The sequence below is a fragment of the Gossypium arboreum genome, chromosome 6 (genome assembly GCF_025698485.1).
Source record: "Gossypium arboreum isolate Shixiya-1 chromosome 6, ASM2569848v2, whole genome shotgun sequence".
In the NCBI taxonomy this organism is placed as follows: domain Eukaryota; kingdom Viridiplantae; phylum Streptophyta; class Magnoliopsida; order Malvales; family Malvaceae; genus Gossypium; species Gossypium arboreum.
In genome coordinates this window covers 35841280-35859752 of record NC_069075.1, presented here as the reverse complement: position 1 = coordinate 35859752, position 18473 = coordinate 35841280, and positions in this window count along the sequence as shown.

Below are 18473 nucleotides of genomic sequence, written 5' to 3'. Positions count from 1 at the left end.
ATTTGACAAAACTAGAAGCATGGATCGACTAAGGTGCTAAGACTCCCAACTAGATTACTTGAGATTATTGGATAAGCATTATAATCTTATTATTAATATTATTTTTAAGAGGTAAAATATCATATTTATTCAAGAGATTTTTGGGGCAGTTGGAAGACTAATTTATGAAGACTTTTATGTGGTAAATACTTAGGATAATTAATGGAATAATTTCAACTTTTAGATAGGAGTTTAAAGCCTATCAAAACACTGTTGATTGACCACTTGAAGAGACCTATAAATAGGATGTTTTGTGCCGCACATCAAGAGCAATTTTGGATTTTCTTTGTCGACAACTTTGTTTTTTTCTTATTGTTATTTTTTACACTCTTTTTAAGTATTCTTTGGTATTGATTGTATTGTGAGGTATTTAGGTGAGTAATTTGTGACAATTAGGGTTGGTATTGAGGCTACAATTACTTTTTTGTGTAAGGGCAGATTGGGCTTAAGCTAATAGGTGATCTAAAAGAATTTTTAATAAAATAAATTGTTGGATGAAGCTCCGTAAACGTAGGGCCATTGTGTCTGAATTGCGTTAAAAAATATTGGTTGTGTCGATTCTTTTTTCTTTTATTTTTGCATTGCCTATTTTCATTTTAATTATTGTTGAATGTTAAGCAAAGCTAATTTATCATATCTACAGACTAATTACTTTTTAAATATCTTATCAAGTTCAAGCTAATTAAGATATGAATAATGATATTTTCAAAGAAAAATATGAAAAAAAATCTGAAAAATAAAGATTGTTAGGTTAAACTTTGTACCCAAAACTACTTGATATCTGAACTTAGGATGTGCTTGGCTAAGTTGAAAAGTGGAAAGAAAATAAATTAAAAGCATGTTTGATGAGAAAGAAAAGTAAGAGGAAAGAAATAGAATAGATAATCATTTTCTTTTCTAATGCATAAAAACCTATCTATCCAAATAGAATAATAAGAAGAGAGAAGATAGAAAAAGAAAGAAAGAATGTATATTAGTTCAAAATTATATATTTTAAAAATTTCATATTTTTCCTCTCATTTTTAAGTCTTCTAAGTAGTAAATTATTATTATTTGTTACAAATTTTCTATCTTTCTTACCAAACACACTTATAGAAAAATAAATTAGCCTTGAATTTTTCATTTTTTCATTTTCCTTTCCACTTTTGAGCAAAGGTTTTGTTTCCATGGTGGCTTAATATAAAACATTGATAATGGTAATATTATACCATCTCTACGGGCTTCATTGTGAGCTTTGCTAATGTTATAGGAGTCCTAGGAATCAAGAGCTAAATTCTAGAATTTTTTTTTTTTTGGGGGAAGGGGAAGGGTGGTTATTCTAAACTGCCTGCCTTTATATAAAGGATGAACGAACAAGATATTCCCTTATTTAAAGGGCCCTTGCGAAACTCCATCAACATGAATCCCACCGAAATTTGTTAGTTAGATAAATTCAATATTTTAATCCCAAATAATGCTGAAATATTTGAGTTTTAACGTAGACTTGCACTAAGCCGGAAAACACATCATAAAGTCATTCATCTCAAGTTATAACGTGCAAGCAATTCCGCTGTTATTTCATTCCCCCCTTTTTTTGCAAATAGACGATTTAAGCGAGCTTGAGATATGCCGATTTGTCGTCAGCACCACGCACTTCTCGTTGCCTCGTAACTTTAGTCGTTAAAACTGATTAATTCAAACCCACAAATTCTCTCTCCTCATTTTCAACCGCAAAAAGTAATATCTCTATTTTCCTTACAAAGTCTCGTGAGTTACAATATTTATGTCTACAATGATTTATTTTCCTCCTATTTAAAAAATTATTTTTAGCATTTTATTTATTTTTTAATTTTTTAATTTTTTAATTTTTAAATTTGTGTTTTTTAAATCATCCTAAATTCGATAAAAAATTTAACATTTTTAATTTTGTTGATGTGGTGATACATACACATGGATGATATTTTAGCATTTAATTATTTTTTAATAATTTTGAAAAACAATAAAATATTTTTTAAAAATTAAAAACATTAAAATTATTTAAAAAGTATAGAAATATTTGTAAAATTTTTAAAATTTTTAAAAAGTAATTAAATATTAACATGTCATCCATGTAACAATCCACGTGTATATCATGTCAACAAAAATAATAAATATTTAATTTTTACATCCATTTTGAAGTAATTTGACAAAAAAAGTATAAGTTCAAAGATTAAAATAATTAAAAATTAAATGGATAACTAAAATAATTTTTTTAAAAAATTGGATGATCAAAAATCAATATGCCTATTTATTATTATAATATTGTCGTAACCATTTTTTTAAAAAACGGGAATCGACTTGGATTTTGAAAATAAAAGAACGGGAGTCGCCACCGATCCTTTTTGACGAGGTGTGATCAGGTCACCTCATAAAAGTGGTTGTTTTAATAAATAGTTTGGTTTATTTAAACAACAATTTTGGTCTCGAGAATCGAGAAAGCGAGGTTCGGAGTCGGTTACATACGAGGAAGGATTAGCACCCTCGTCGCCCAAAATTGGTACCTAGTTGATTAATTAGTGTCTTAGTGTCAAAAATTAAAAAACTTGAAAAATTTTAAAATACGATCCTTCTTTATAAAAGCTCAAGCGTTAAAGACTCTCTCGTCTCAAAATGTAAAATGTCACACCCAAAGAAGTTAGGACACGACATCTTAAATTTTCGAGAGCGAGCTTGCCTTTTATGAAATCATGCATTTTATTAAAAGGGTATTCGATTATTTAGAATAACGAGAGAAGTCGAAACCCGAGAAGTTAGGGTACGTTTTCTCAATTCTCAAACACGAATATTGCCTTTATTTCTAAACAAAATTCTTATTTCGAGATGACAAAATATCATACCAGTAAGTTAGGGCACAACACTTCACATTTTCGAGAATAAGCATTTTTAACTTGTATAATGATTTAAAAGAATATATTCCGTTATTTAGGTTAAATGAGAAAAGTCGAAACCCAGTAAGTTAGGCACGATTATCTCAAATTACAAAATACGGAATATCACTTTTATGAAAGGGTTATTTTAATATATATTGAGTAAAAACGTGATTTATAATGAAACATAAAGGCTATGGTGTTAATATGTATAATGACACCATGATAGATGTGATAGCGTCAAAAGCGATTAAAAAAAATGAAACAATAGTGAAGCTTAGAAATATGTAAATGTAAACACATATGTGAGGGAAATAAAACAATCGAACACGAACGAATAAATAAATAAATGAATGTAAGAAAATGGTAAAATAAAATGACAATGGTAATGATAATAATGATAAAAGGTATATACATATATGTATTTAGGTACACACATAATAATAGAAGTAATAAGAAATATATAAGGAAATATATACATACATAATAACAATAATATAATATTAAAGGATACGCATGCGTAGTATATAGAAATGTATACGTAATAAAATTATATAGTATATATATATATTTGTGTATAAAACATAATAAAGGTGAAAATAGGTATAACAAGAATGGCGTTAAATATATATATACTATGATATTAAAAAATGTGTACATAATATATATATTAGGAATAATAGTAAAAATAACCGTCAAGAATAAATAGGTATAGTAATGGTGTATACATATCAGAATAATAACAATGTGACAAAAAATAAACAATATTACGTAAATATATACGTATATTTTAAAAATGAATACTGATAATATTAAAAGTATGTACGTAAAATATATATAATATATAAAAGAAAAATATATGTATATAATGCTTAAAGAATAGGCACAATGCAATGTTAATATAGGTATATATAATGAGGAGTATAATATATAGATATATATATTTTAAAAGAATACATATGAGGTCATCAAATACATTAACCAAAATAATAATATTAAAACAAATTAATAATACTATATGATATATATGTATATAATACTAAGTAATAATAATAATAATAATACCATGCTAATAAATAAAATATAATAATGATAGCAGTAATAAAATAGAATAGTATGAATAATATTAAGACTAAAATAAAATAATGAGAAAAGTAAAAAAATGGACAAAAGTGAATTAACAATGAAGTTAAGGGGAATTTAAAATAAAAGGACCCAATTGAATGCGCACAACACGGAGGGACCGTGGAAGCAATTATTCCTTTTGATCGTAAGCAGCACAGCACCAATGAGAGACTAAATTGGAAAGTGAAATAAATTATAGGGCCAAATTAAAATACAAGAAAACCTGATTGAAAATCATAGAAAAGCGGAAGGACCCAGCAGCAATTAATCCCTAAGAGCGAAAACACGCGGATCCCGAGTGGAGCGGGTCGGATCGGTCGGGTCGCTTCAAAGCACGCGTCGTTTTGGGTCTTGGCACAGGCACCAAAAGCAGTGCCGTTTTGGTAGGCTATAAAAGCCTAAAACTTCTAAAAATTTCATTTTAGCTGCTAAAAAAAAAAAAAAGGTGAGAGAGGGAGAGGGCGATTTAGGCCGGGGCCGATCGTCGGCGGTCGCCGAGAGCACGTCGTCTTGTTGTTCGACCACCGCGTACGGTGGTGGAAATCGCCTCAGTATATTTTTTACCTCTTTTTTTGTATTTTTATATGTCTATAATATATGTGTATTTTTTGAGTAAAATAGGTTAAAAGAAAGAAAATAACGATGATACTAAATGAAATCACCTTGGGCTATTAGATATTGACTCTCTGTTTGGATTGTTTTTTTCCGATATTCTTTGGATCATTCTTTGCTTTGTGTATTTTTCAAATCTAATGTTATTTCTTATTTTTAAAAAAATGCCGATCCCTACAATGGTTTTGGATTCAGCCTTTTATAGGCATTTTTTTACAACTTGCTTCTTTGTTATCTGTCTCTTTTTCCGTTATTGATGCAGGTAAACGGTGGTGGAGCAGAGGCCACTTGCAAAGCGTCGGTGGTGGAGCAGAGGGAGCACATCTTTGGCGGCTAGGGTTTCTATTTCTTTGGTTTTGGTATTTTTAGGTTCTTGTTGGGCTTAGTGGGTTAGTAGATGGGTTTTGGGCTAGGGATTTAGTGGTTTTGGGCTTAGTTAGGGGTTGGTTTGTAATTGGGGTTTTGGGTATTGGGCCCAAAATTGGGCTTGTCTGTTGCCCTCTTTGCTTGTTGTCGGTAACGAGAACAGAGCAAAGACTTGAGAAAGACCAATTTTGCCCGGTCTCACTATGTCGGACTTGTCTAGTGCTCCTTTTCCCCGGTAGCTTCATTCCAATCTTGTTGCTTCACTCCGCTTCACCGCTTCTCTCTGCAGCTTCAAGAAGGTAAGGTTTGTTTTGATCTGCTCCTTTGCAACTCTATGGAGCTAAGACATGTGATTTCAATCGCTTCTTTGAAACTTCAAGGAGATCTGCTGTGGCTTGATCAACTCCTTCTTTGTTTGGGAAGAAGATATTTAATTTTCACTGTTACCCTACCGCTTAAGGGATTAAGGCTTGTCATCTTTGATTTGTTTCCCTCTTGCTAGGGTTTTAGATCTGTATACTCAACCTATTACCCTCTTGCTTAGGGGTTTAAGGTTCTTCGTCTTCGATCTGCTCCACCACCGCTAGGGAGATAAGATCTGCAATTTAACTGTTACCCTACCGCTAGGGGTTTAAGGTTCTTCTTCTTCGATCTACACCACTACTGCTTAGGGGATAAGATCTACAATTTGGTCTGCTTCCCTCTTGCTTGGGGTTTAAGATCCTATGAACATCGACTTGTTACCCTTACGCTTAGGGGTTAGAGCTTGGTCGTTTGAATCGCTTCTTTGCATTCGAGGAGGCAAGATCCGTAATTTTCAACTTATTACCCTACTACTTGGGGTTAAAGCTCATTATCTTCGATCTGTTTCCCTACTGCTTAGGGGATTAAGATCTATAAATCTTCAATCTGCTTCACTGCAACTTCAGGAAGACAAGATTCGCTGGATTCGATTTGTTCCACTGCAACTTCAGGGAGACAAAATCTGTAATTTTCAGCCTATTACCCTACTGCTTAGGGGGTTAAGGCCCATCTTCTTTGATCTGTTTCCCTACTGCTTAGGAGGTTAAGATCTTCATCTTCGATCTGTTTCCCTACTGCCTAGGGAGATAAGATCTGCAATTCGGTCTGTTACCCTACCGATTAGGGGTTTAAGACCCTTCGTCTTCGATCTGTTTCCCTCGCTTAGGGGTTAAGATCGTAAATCTTCACTGTTACCCTCTTGCTCGGGGTTAAAGCTTGTAAATTTGGCTTGTTACCCTCTCGCATAGGGGTTAAAGTCCATCATCTTCGATCTGTTTCCCTCTCGCTTAAGGGGTTAAGATTTTCATCTTCGATCTGTTTCCCTACCGCTTAGAGAGATAGGATCGCAATTGATGTCTTACCCTACCGATTAGGGGTTTAAGACCCTTCGTCTTCGATTTGTTTCCCTCTGCTTGGGGATTAAGATTTGTAAATCTTGACTGCTACCCTACCGCTTAGGGGTTAAGGCTTATGAATTCATCGATTCTAGGGACATGACACAGAGAATCGGTTCCTCAGATATATGCTTATGTCAAAGAATTAGGATGTTATGATCAAAATGAATCAAATGTTCCTAATTAGATGCACTTATGAATGTTCTATGAATGTATGAGTGCAGCATGTTGTGAGCATGAATCCTCGCTTAGGTTGCCATTGCTCTTAGTTAATCAAGGTTCCTTTCTTTGAAATGGTATCCTGTCTTCTTGTTCAAACTTAAATTTTGAATAGAAAACCGAAGGGTAGTCCCAATTTAAACTCTTTCTTCTCGAGATGCTTCCAATCTTTGAGTTTGGTTAGTTCTAAATAATAGTCTGTTTGTGTTCTGTACTATTTAGAAACTTTCGAGAGTAATATCGAGAACTCTTTTGTGAAAATGGCTTTAGTCCATTAATCATCATTTCAATGCAAAATGCTTGAAAAAGATCATGACAAAACTGAAACTTATTAGAAACAACATTTGAAGGGAATATATTAATTACAGTAAACAAACATTGCTGGAATACAAAATGGATAAAAGGGAATAGGTGCCCTAGATATCGCGCGTGAGTTTCTCTCTTGACTTCTTGAAGGCTCCCTTTTTTTTGCCCAATATGCGTTTAGGGATCTAGAGTACTCTTGCTGATGCCCCAAGATGTAACATCTCTCCTCCTTGTTAATTTAAGTACCATAAGACCATCGCATGCCCCACCTTTGATCAAAATTTGAATTGTCCTTTATGGGTTTTCAATTCAAAATCCCTTTGGTCTTAAGATGCTCTTTGCGAGTTTTCACCCTGGCCTCTCTCCTTCTTTTTTTTTTTTTTTTTTTTTTTTAGGCGAAGTGTTTCTTAACGAATCCGAATTCACGGGATTGGATAAGGTCTTGCCATCCATTTCACCAATATCAATGCTCCGCCGAAAAGGCTTTCTTCACCACATAAGGCCCTTCCCAATTCGGCATCCATTTTCCTCTGAAGTCTTTTGTATGGGCGGGATCTTTTTCAATTACTAGGTCTCCTCGTGGAATTCTCGGGACGAACCTTTTTGTAAATAGCTCGTATCATTCGCTTTTGGTACATCGACCATGGCGAATAGCCCGTAACCTCTTTTCTTCAATCAAATTCAAGCGATCGTATCGGATTTGGATCCATTCGCTTCATCCAACTTTACCTCGACAAAACTCTAAGGGAAGGGATCTCGACCTCGATAGGTAAAATTGCCTCCATTCCATAAATTAATGAGAAAGGCGTTGCCCAAGAGAAGTTCGATAGAGCGTTCAATAAGCATAGAGGGCAAATGGTAGCTTCTCATGCCAATCTTTATAAGTTTCCATCATCTTTCCTACAATCTTCTTGATGTTTTTATTGGTCGCTTCACCGCACTGTTCATCTTGAGCGTCTGGTGACGAGTTGTGGTGTCGATCTTGAACCGACCGCAGACATCCGCTATCGTGCTATTATTTAAATTCAATGCGTTGTCGATATGATCCTTTCGGCATTCCATATCGACAGATGATTTCCTTTTAGGAACTTGCTAGCTGCCGATTTAGTGACATTGGCGTATGAAGAGGCCTCCACCCATTTGGTGAAATAATCGATGACCACAAAGATGAAACGATGCCCATTTGAAGCTTTTGGCAAAATTGGCCCAATCACATCCATGCCCCACATCGAGAAAGGCCATGGCGAGGTCATGACATGCGAGATGTGAGGAGGCACATTAATCTTGTCTCCATAGATTTGGCACTTATGACATCTTTTGGCGTAGTTAATCTGGTCTCCTTCTATGGTGGACCAATAATAACCGAACCTCATAATTTGCACGCCATTGTAAAACCATTAGCGTGTGTCCCGCAGATGCCCTCATGGACTTCTTTCAAGATTTTTTCGGCCTCAACGGCGTCTACACACCTTAATAGTACCTGATCCTTCCTCCTTTTGTACAGGATCTCCCCATCTAAGACATAGTCACTGGCCAGTCTTCTCAACGTTCTCTTGTCATTCTCGGTAGCTTGGTTAGGGTACTCACGATTCTTCACATATCGTAGGATGTCGTGGTACCAAGGGTGATCATCATTTTCCTCTTCTTCTTCAAGGTTGTAACAATGAGTCGGGGCCTCGTAAATGCTCATTTGGATCGGTTTCACATCTTCTGGCTGGTTCACCTTGATCATAGAAGCCAAAGTTGCTAGAGGCGTCGACCATCGATTTTCTTCTCGTGGGAGGTAGTTGAAGACAATATCATCGAACTCTTTAATTAACTCAAGGATTAACCTCCGTAATTGATCAATTTGGGGTCTCTTGTCTCCCATTCACCTTTGAGTTGATAAATTACTAGGCGTAATCTCCATATACCTCTAACACATTGATTTTACGTTCTATGGCCGCACGTATTCCCATGATGCATGCCTCGTGATTCGCCATATTGTTTGTGCAATCGAAATCTAATTTACTAGTGAATGGATAATGATCTCCACTCGGGGACACGAATCGCCCGATTCCGTTACCCATGGCATTTGATGCTCCGTCAAAGTTTAGCTTCAAGGGTGACCCTCTTGAGGGTCTTCTTGATGGTTGCTATGCACATTAGATCTTCATTTGGGAAATCAAAGTTCGAGGCTCGTAGTCCTCTAGGGCTCTGGCTAAGAAATCTGCTATTGCACTCCCTTTTACTACCTTCGGTTCACATAGACTATATCGAATTGAAAGTAGAATTTGCCATCGGGCCATTCTCCGTTCAAGCGGTTGACTCCATCAAGTACTTCAGAGGATCCATTTTAGAGATCAGCCAAGTTGTATGGTACAACATGTATTGTCTCGATCTTGGGTTGTCCAAATCAAGGCAAAGACAACTTTTCAATGAACGAGTATCTCGTCTCACACTCGATAAACTTTTTCTTGAGGTAATATATCGCTTTTCTTTCCTTCCCGATTCATCGTGTTGGCCAAGCACGCATCCCATAGAATTTTCAAATACCGTCAAATCTGATATCAATGGCTTATCTGGATTAGGTGGTGTCAATCTTGGGGCATTGGACAAATATTGCTTAACCTTGTCGAAAGTCTTCGGCATTCCTCGTCCCAACCACGTGGTTGTGTTTCTTAAGGAGGCGGAATATGGGGTCACATTTTTGATTAGTTGTGAAATAAACCGAGCGATGTAATTTAATCTTCCTAGGAATCCTCGGACTTCCTTTTGAGTACGTCTTTGGAGGTAATTCTTGTATGGCCTTGACTTTGTGCAGGTCGATCTCAATCCCTTTTCCATCGACCACGAATCCTAGCAGTTTTCGACCGCTCCAGAAGGTACATTTTGCGAGATTGAGCTTCAACTGGAATTTTCTCAACCTCAAAATAATTTTCTTAAGACTTGTACATGTTCTTCTTCATCCGAGATTTGGCGATCATGTCGTCGACATAAACTTCAATTTCTTTATGCATCATATCATGAAATAGGGTAACCATGGCTCTCGATATGTTGCTCCGCATTTTCAATCCAAATGGCATTACTTTATAGCAAAAGGTTCCCACATGGTCACAAATGTGGTTTTATTCATGTCTTGAGGATGCATTTTGATCCGATTGTACCCGAGAAACCATCCATGAAGGAGAAAAGTGAGTAACTGCCGTGTTGTCCACTAAGGTGTCGATATGAGGCAATGGGAAATTATCTTTCGGTGGCCTTGTTTAAGTCTCTGTAGTCTACACACATCCGTACTTTCCCATCTTTTTTAGGGATGGGGACGATGTTGGCTACCCATTCTGAGTACTTAACTACTTGTAAGAAACCAGCATCAAATTGCTTCTTGACCTCCTCTTTTATTTTTAACAGAACATCGGGCGCATCCTTGAAGCTTTTCTTTGGCGGCTGCATTCTTCTTTGATGGGGAGCTGTGTACCACAAGGTCAAGATTTAGCCTGCATATCGATATGACCATGCAAAGACATCCTTGAACTCTTGGAGTAACTCAATAAGGTCCCGCTTTGTCTCTGTGGTGATGCAAGTTCCGATCTTTACTTCTCTTCTTTCTAGTTCATCTCCCAAGTTCACGACTTCTACGGTCTCTTTGTGGGGTAGAATCTGTTTCTCCTTGCGTTCTACCATCCTCAACAAATCAGGGGATAAGTTACAATCACTGTCATCTCCAAAATCCTCGGATCCCTCTAGACACATATCGCGCTCAAAGGGAGACTCCGAATTAATAGCAAGGTCACTCACATCGTTGATATCTGGAGACCTGTTTTGGGCAGAAAGGAAGATGCAAAGAATAAAAGAATCTAAGAACAATGGCATGTACAAGATGAGTATGAAAGAATATTTGCCTTTGAATAAGGCGAAAGGATGCATTTTATTGAAATAACGATTTCGAACATAGGCCTATTTCACAAAAAGACACTTATTACTCCTAGGCCTAGGGTAATAAGCGTGTTTTGGGCATTACTCTGTGTTAGTTTTAAAGACTACAGGAATCTCTTCCGCAGTCCAATTATTTAAAACACTTTCTGGCTCATAAGGGCGAATGCCTGTCCCATTCTCTTCTCGGTTCCTCCTTGAGCGTGGCATTAATGTGAAGTTTTCCTCATTTCTTCAGTGGACTCTTGGCCTGCCAATCTTCCTTCGGCATAAATAGTTCCTCCTGACACAAATGTTCTAGATATATGGGGAAAGGTCATTGGTTTCCATTTAATCTCTTCCCCGTTCAAACGCGCTCTTCTCCTTTCTCGTTTCTTCTCTTGCTCCTCTTTCTTTTGTCTTGCATCTGGCTTGAATCCTAAGCCAAAGCGGTCCCGTTTGTCCGTGAGCATAGGTACTTTGACCCTTCCTTGTAGGCTTCTTCCAAGTCCTTTCCCTGGCAAGGCTCCCTTCCCAACCATCAGTTGTAGTCCCATTCTTGTAGTTTTGGAAAGTCTGGGTGTTGGGACTTTATTTCCTTCGACAACAAAGGTCGCATTTACGAATTCCAACGATCGAAAAGAACATTCCATGGCTTCATCATCTGTCCCCACATATGGTGCGTTGCTGGTAACAGATGCAATGATGTCTTTCTCTGCATTTATGGTCACCAATCGACCTTCCGTTATAAGTTTAAGCTTCGATGTAATGATGGCAGACTTTGCCGCCGAGTGGATCCAAGGTCTTCCCAATAGGCAATTGTAAGAGGGTTTAATGTCCATCACTAAGAAGTCTATCTCGTACGTGCTAGGACCGATTTGAAGGGGTAATTCAATCCTCCCCATTACGTTTCTTTCAGTACCGTCAAACGCCCTTACTACATTTAGGCATGTCTTCATATGGGAACTATCCACGGGCAACCTTTTCAGTGTGGATAGGGGTAAGACGTTTAGTGCTGATCCATTATCGATCAGTACCCCCGGTAATGTGTATCCCTTGCAACGCGTGGTAATGTCGTGGCCTTTGTGGACCCCATGCCTCCTAGTGGTATTTCGTCGTCGTTAAAGAAAATAAAATTGTCAGCGCTGATATTGTTGACCAGGCGGTCCAGTTTGTTGACAGAGATGTCATGCGCGACGTATGTCTCGTTCAGCACTTTCATTAACGCGCTCCGATGCGTTTCTGAGCTCAAGAGTAAGGCCAGCACCGAAATGCGAGCTGGTTGCTTATGTAGCTGTTCAACGACGCTGTACTCACTGTGTTTTAAAAATTTTAAGAATTCCCTGGCTTCATTCTCGGTTACTGACTCATTGACTGACGATTCAAACTCGACCATCTTTTCTTTCCTTTGCTCTACTGTCGGGACCTTTTCTTTGGCAATTTTGGTTCCTGTGCCTTCGGGAACATAACGTCTCCCACTGCGTGTAAAAAAACCTACGTCTTGGTTTTCTTGTGAAGCCTTGGTCGGCTCTTCTTTCAGGATCGTCACATTGCATTTGTAATTCCATGGTACCCTCTTGCTATCTTTATAAGGAAAGCAACGGGCTTCGGATCACGACTTTGGGTGCGACTTGGGTCCCATCTTCATTAGTTCTTAAGCGTGATATGATAACCAATGGGTGGTTGATTTTGCAAGCGTTTTCGTCGACCCTTCTTGAGGCACACGCTCGCTTTTTCACGGTTCCGACATATTGAAGAATTCCAGCTCCTTATTATCCATCAATCCTTGTACTAAAGCCCTGAATTGGCTGCATTTCTGGATCTCATGGTTCTCTTGGTCGTGGAACTCACAATAATTCTTCGCTTCTCGAGGCTTAACCCCCGAATTCTGTGCCATCAAACCTCTTTCCACCATTTTCTTCCACACTTCTTTCAACGGGGTATTCACTTCTGCAACATTCATCTTAATTTCCTTCCCTTAACTCTTGATTATGGCATTTATACCCTTATCCCCATGATTCGGTAATGGGTTTTCTACACTAGGTGTATCATCAAATTTCACGATGCCAATGTTGATAAGTCTTTCAACTAGCTTCTTGAAAGTGGTGCAGTTTTCTATCGAGTGCTCTGTGGCTCTTGCATGGTATTCGCATTGGGTGTTTGCGTCATACCATTTGGGGAATGGGGGTTGCATTGGCTTTAGATAGAAGGGCGACACTACATGGGCATCGAATAAGCTCTGGTACAATTCCTTGTAGGACATCGGGATAGGAGTAAAGCGGACTCTTTCCGTGCTAGGCCTTGGGTTGAAGTCTGTCTTTGAGCCATGATGGTAGTAGTCACCACCTTTGGTTGGCTCATGGTGACCGGCTTATTATACATACTCATGTTGTTCACATCGTTCTCTTTCCTTCTGGGGTTGATCTCTTAGCACTTTCCCTCGCTTCAATCCTTCCACATCTTATCGCGTTCTCTATCATTTCTCCGGACATTACTATGTCTGAGAAGCTTTAGTAGCGCTCCCTAGCATGTGGTTAATGAATGGAGCCTTCAGCGTATTGATAAAGAGCATGGTCGTTTCTTTCTCCAGAAGAGGTGGTTGAACTTGCGTTGCTACCTCTCTCCATCTTTGGGCGTATTGCCTGAAACTCTCATTTTGTTTCTTCTCCATGTTCTGTAATGTGACTCTATCAGGGGCCATGTACATCACGTGGATCTGTCATCGCTTCATGAAAGCCTGCGCTAAATCCCTCCATGAACTGATATGGTTACGACTCAGTTGGTTGTACCACCTAGAAGCGGCTCCAACTAGACTTTCCTGGAAACAGTGGATCAATAGTTGGTCATTATTGACATAGCCTGCCATGCGTCTGCAGAACATAGTGATGTGGGTTTCGGACATGACTAGTCCCGTTGTATTTCTCAAATTCTAGGGTCTTGAACTTTGGAGGGAGTACCAGGTCTGGAACCAAACTTAATTCCTTAGCGTCGATTCCACCACGATAGTCGGTGTTTTCCATTTCTTTAAATTTTTCTTCCAACCATCTACATCTTTCCTCAAGCTCTCTCGGGAGTTCTACCCTTGTCTTTTCTGCTTCTATTACTTCATCGAGATTGAGGACCACAGGGTTGGTCGGATTATCCCGGATTAGAGCCCGAACGATCGATAATTCATCGTGCGAGACACCGATTTGAAATGGTTGAGGCGATAGTGATCGATGGCCTTCTTGGGTACACATCGGGTTGTGTCGAACGTCCATTGGGACAAACCCGGAGGGTAGAGCGGGATCTTCGTTGTCATCTCTATTATTGATTATGGGGCTTTTCCTTTTCTAATCCACTAACCAATAGGCGCATTAATTGATCCATCATACTCCTTTGGGACTCCAAAGATCGGTCCCTTACATCTTCTTTGGATTTTGGCCATTGTTCTTGCATACGATTTGTAGTTGATCCTGCATCTCTTTTGCATTTGTTCCAATCTTTCTAACCTTTGATCCATTGCTTTTGTTTTCCCTCTTGTACCGTAACGATGTTCCAGGGTAACTGCCATGATTTTTAGGGTTTCTTGTAAGTTTTAGTGCGTATGATGCAATGCTGATGCATGAATGCAATGAATGAGATGGATGCAAAAACAGCGTTGATTCCAATTCGATTTCATTAGAGTAACTTTTCTAGAAAACAAGTTTCTTTACATAAAATATATTACATATAAGGCTTGGCCCTGATACTTAAGGCCTTAACCTGTCTAAGAAGCCAAGCTAGCTTTTGGCCTCGATCCGTCTCTAACTCGTATTTTAAACTCAGCACATCGGCTTGTACTGCTAACGTTTGCAAGTGGTCAGCCACTTCTCGTACTTGAGTCAAAGCCTCACCCATGATGTAGTCCCTACTCCTGACTTGGTCTTGGGATTGATGAAGTTGCTCCTTCCATCGCTCGTTATTTACTTCGAGGAGCTCTATCTGAAGTTCACGATTTTGCGGTATTGTTTTGAGTTCCTCTATATTCTTTTTAATTCTTTGATTCTACTCTGACTAGCTTTCAACTCGATTGCAGAGTTCTGTGAGCGATCTTGATATAATAACCTCTCTAACTCTGATACCCGGATCTTTAACCCTTCTTTCTCATTTTGACTTTCTACCAAACTTCTCTTTAGAGCACCTTCTCGAGCTTGAGTATCGCGAAATTTTTCCTCCCACTGGTTGGCTTTGCTTTGCTCTTTTCTAACTTCATGTCGCCATTGTTTGGATGTTTTTCCTAACCCAGCGGTTCTCATTGATCTACGCAGCTTCTTATAGTCCGTTTTTAAACCGTCTAAGTCCTCTTTGGCCTTGTTCTTCCCCTTTCTGAGTCTTTCAGCTTCTAATTTCTGGGCATCGACGTCTAACCCTAACTGCATCTTTTCTTCTTCCAAATGCTCGATCCTTTTTCTAACTCTAGACTCTTTCTCTCGAAATCTTGCCTGATGATTTCCAGCTCAGATGGGATTACTTTCAAGTACTTTTCTACCGACTGAGGATTCCCTTGATCTGATGTAGGGATGTTGTCGTTAATCCTCTGATTCCACCATCGGTCGTACTCAGGAGTAGTCATGGGATTTGCAGCAAACTTCTTCATTTTCTGAGTGCGGTTCCAGGCATTCGATATCTCGCCTTTCTTTTGTAATTATTCCCTGTGAACGTGAACTCGCACTGGGCCAACCCGTATGTTGGTGGTGTAAACTGTCTGGATCTATATTGTCGCAATGCAAGCAGAGGAGCGTATCCGACGGCTCCCCATACTCCCAACAAAGGAACCCAATCAAAATCTCCGCATCGATATAATATTTCATCAGGGACCATCCACGGGGCTCTCCATTCAATATCTTCTTCTTGCAGATTTTGGAGAACATTCATCAATTTTCTTCATTACATCATCTCGCCTCGGTGTAGCCACTAACTCTTTCAGCGGAGAGTAATTTTCAGAGAAGATACGATATGAGACCTTTTCCACTTTCCAAAAATGGCTGTGGAACCAGGATAGCAAAAGCTGTGCACATCCAATAAATCTCCCTTCACCTGCTCTTCTACAAGCATTTAATGATCTGAAAGTTTCCGCCAAGATTGCGGGTACAGGTGTGGTTCCTTTACTAAGCCTATCAAAAAGGTCAACAACGACCTCGTCTACATGCCCCAAAGCCTTGGGAAGATGACCGATCCATAGATGCTTAAGGCGAAGACATCTACCCTTTTTTCACGTCGGGGTGTGCTAAGATTAGATCCTCGGGTTCCTCCATGGGATGCATTTACAATCTCCTTTTGTTTGATCCGGCTGTCACCCACTGTTCGCTCATCCCGTGATGTTCATCGCTTTTTTGAAAATCTTTGGGGCGTTGGCGGTCTGGTATAAATTCATCTATTTGAATTTTTGGGCAGCGGAGTAAGGTCCTGTATTCTTCTATAGTAGGTACCAAATCTACCTTCCCGAAAGTGAAGCAACTGTAAGCGGAATTCCAATATTGGGCAAGGGCTCAAAGCAGTGCTCGTCTACCTTGACATCGAAAGCGATAAGGTAAATCACCGTAATGACAATAGAATAATTGTTTGAACTCGTCGTCCCACTGGTTCCATATTTCTTTCAATTCTTGGAGATTATTTTGGGTTCTGTTGATCCGAGTGAAATTCCATAGCTCGACACATACCCTTGGTAAGACTATTACCTTTCTCTTGTTGTGTTGTCTCAAATTTATACCGGACAACCGCGTTGTTTTCTACTTTATCAAAAACCCTTTTCCATAATAAGCTATCTATTTAGGAACCGAACACGAATCAACACCTTTTATGATGAAAATGCCATGCAAATACAAATGAAAGTAAAACAAAGCAAGTCGATGGTTTATGCAGTTCAAAGCAAGCGAAGAATAATACATATAGCACTTGCTCAGGTAACCACTAGGGTTTCGGAGTGGCTCTACCTAGGGTGGGTTATTAAGGCTCGCTACATGGGGTTTGATTCTAGAATAAGGGTACCTGAACCAGCAGATTCCTCGATCTTCACCCATTATAGGCTCATATAGACCGAGTTCAGTTCAGGGGAATACATTTCCCTATGGCTGCACGGAGATGAAAATCTCACGAAGACATAGGTACGGATGTATCCCGAAAGCAATCCACTATCCTGCACGGAGGTGAAAACCTCACAAAGGAATAGTTTCGCGCTCCCACTTAAGAGGGTGTGACCACAACGGTCATGCAATGCAATATGCAACACTATTTAAAGAATCGGACCAACGTAGCAGGTATTATTTAGACCACAAGAATAGCTGATGAAATGAAAGGATCGTATTTCAAAACCAAATTTTCAATTTTCGATAAAAAGACAAGAGTTAATCAACTTGTGGCTTGACTCTCTCATTCGTGTCCCCAGTGGAGTCGCCAAGCTGTCGTAACCATTTTTTTAAAAAACGGGAATCGACTTGGATTTTGAAAATAAAAGAACGGGAGTCGCCACCGATCCTTTTTGACGAGGTGTGATCAGGTCACCTCATAAAAGTGGTTGTTTTTAATAAATAGTTTGGTTTATTTAAACAACAATTTTGGTCTACGAGAATCGAGAAAACAGGTTGGAGTCGTTTACATACGAGGAAGGATTAGCACCTCGTCGCCCAAAATTGGTACCTAGTTGATTAATTAGTGTCTTAGTGTCAAAATTAAAAACTTGAAAAATTTTAAAATCGATCCTTCTTTATAAAAAGCTCAAGCGTTAAAGACTCTCTCGTCTCAAAATGTAAAATGTCACACCCAGTAAGTTAGGACACGACATCTTAAATTTTCGAGAGCGAGCTTGCCTTTTATGAAATCTGTGCATTTTATTAAAAGGGTATTCGATTATTTAGAATAACGAGAGAAGTCGAAACCCAGTAAGTTAGGGTACGTTTTCTCGAATTCTCAAACACCGAATATTGCCTTTATTTCTAAACAAAATTCTTATTTCGAGATGACAAAATATCATACCCGGTAAGTTAGGGCACAACACTTCACATTTTCGAGAATAAGCATTTTTAACTTGTATAATGATTTAAAAAGAATATATTCCGTTATTTAGGTTAAATGAGAAAAGTCGAAACCCAGTAAGTTAGGCACGATTATCTCGAATTACAAAATACGGAATATCACTTTTATGAAAGGGTTATTTTAATATATATTGAGTAAAAACGTGATTTATAATGAAACATAAAGGCTATGGTGTTAATATGTATAATGACACCATGATAGATGTGATAGCGTCAAAAGCGATTAAAAAAAATGAAACAATAGTGAAGCTTAGAAATATGTAAATGTAAACACATATGTGAGGGAAATAAAACAATCGAACACGAACGAATAAATAAATAAATGAATGTAAGAAAAATGGTAAAATAAAATGACAATGGTAATGATAATAATGATAAAAGGTATATACATATATGTATTTAGGTACACATAATAATAGAAGTAATAAGAAATATATAAGGAAATATATACATAAATAACAACAATAATATAATATTAAAGGATACGCATGCGTAGTATATAGAAATGTATACGTAATAAAATTATATAGTATATATATATATTTGTGTATAAAACATAA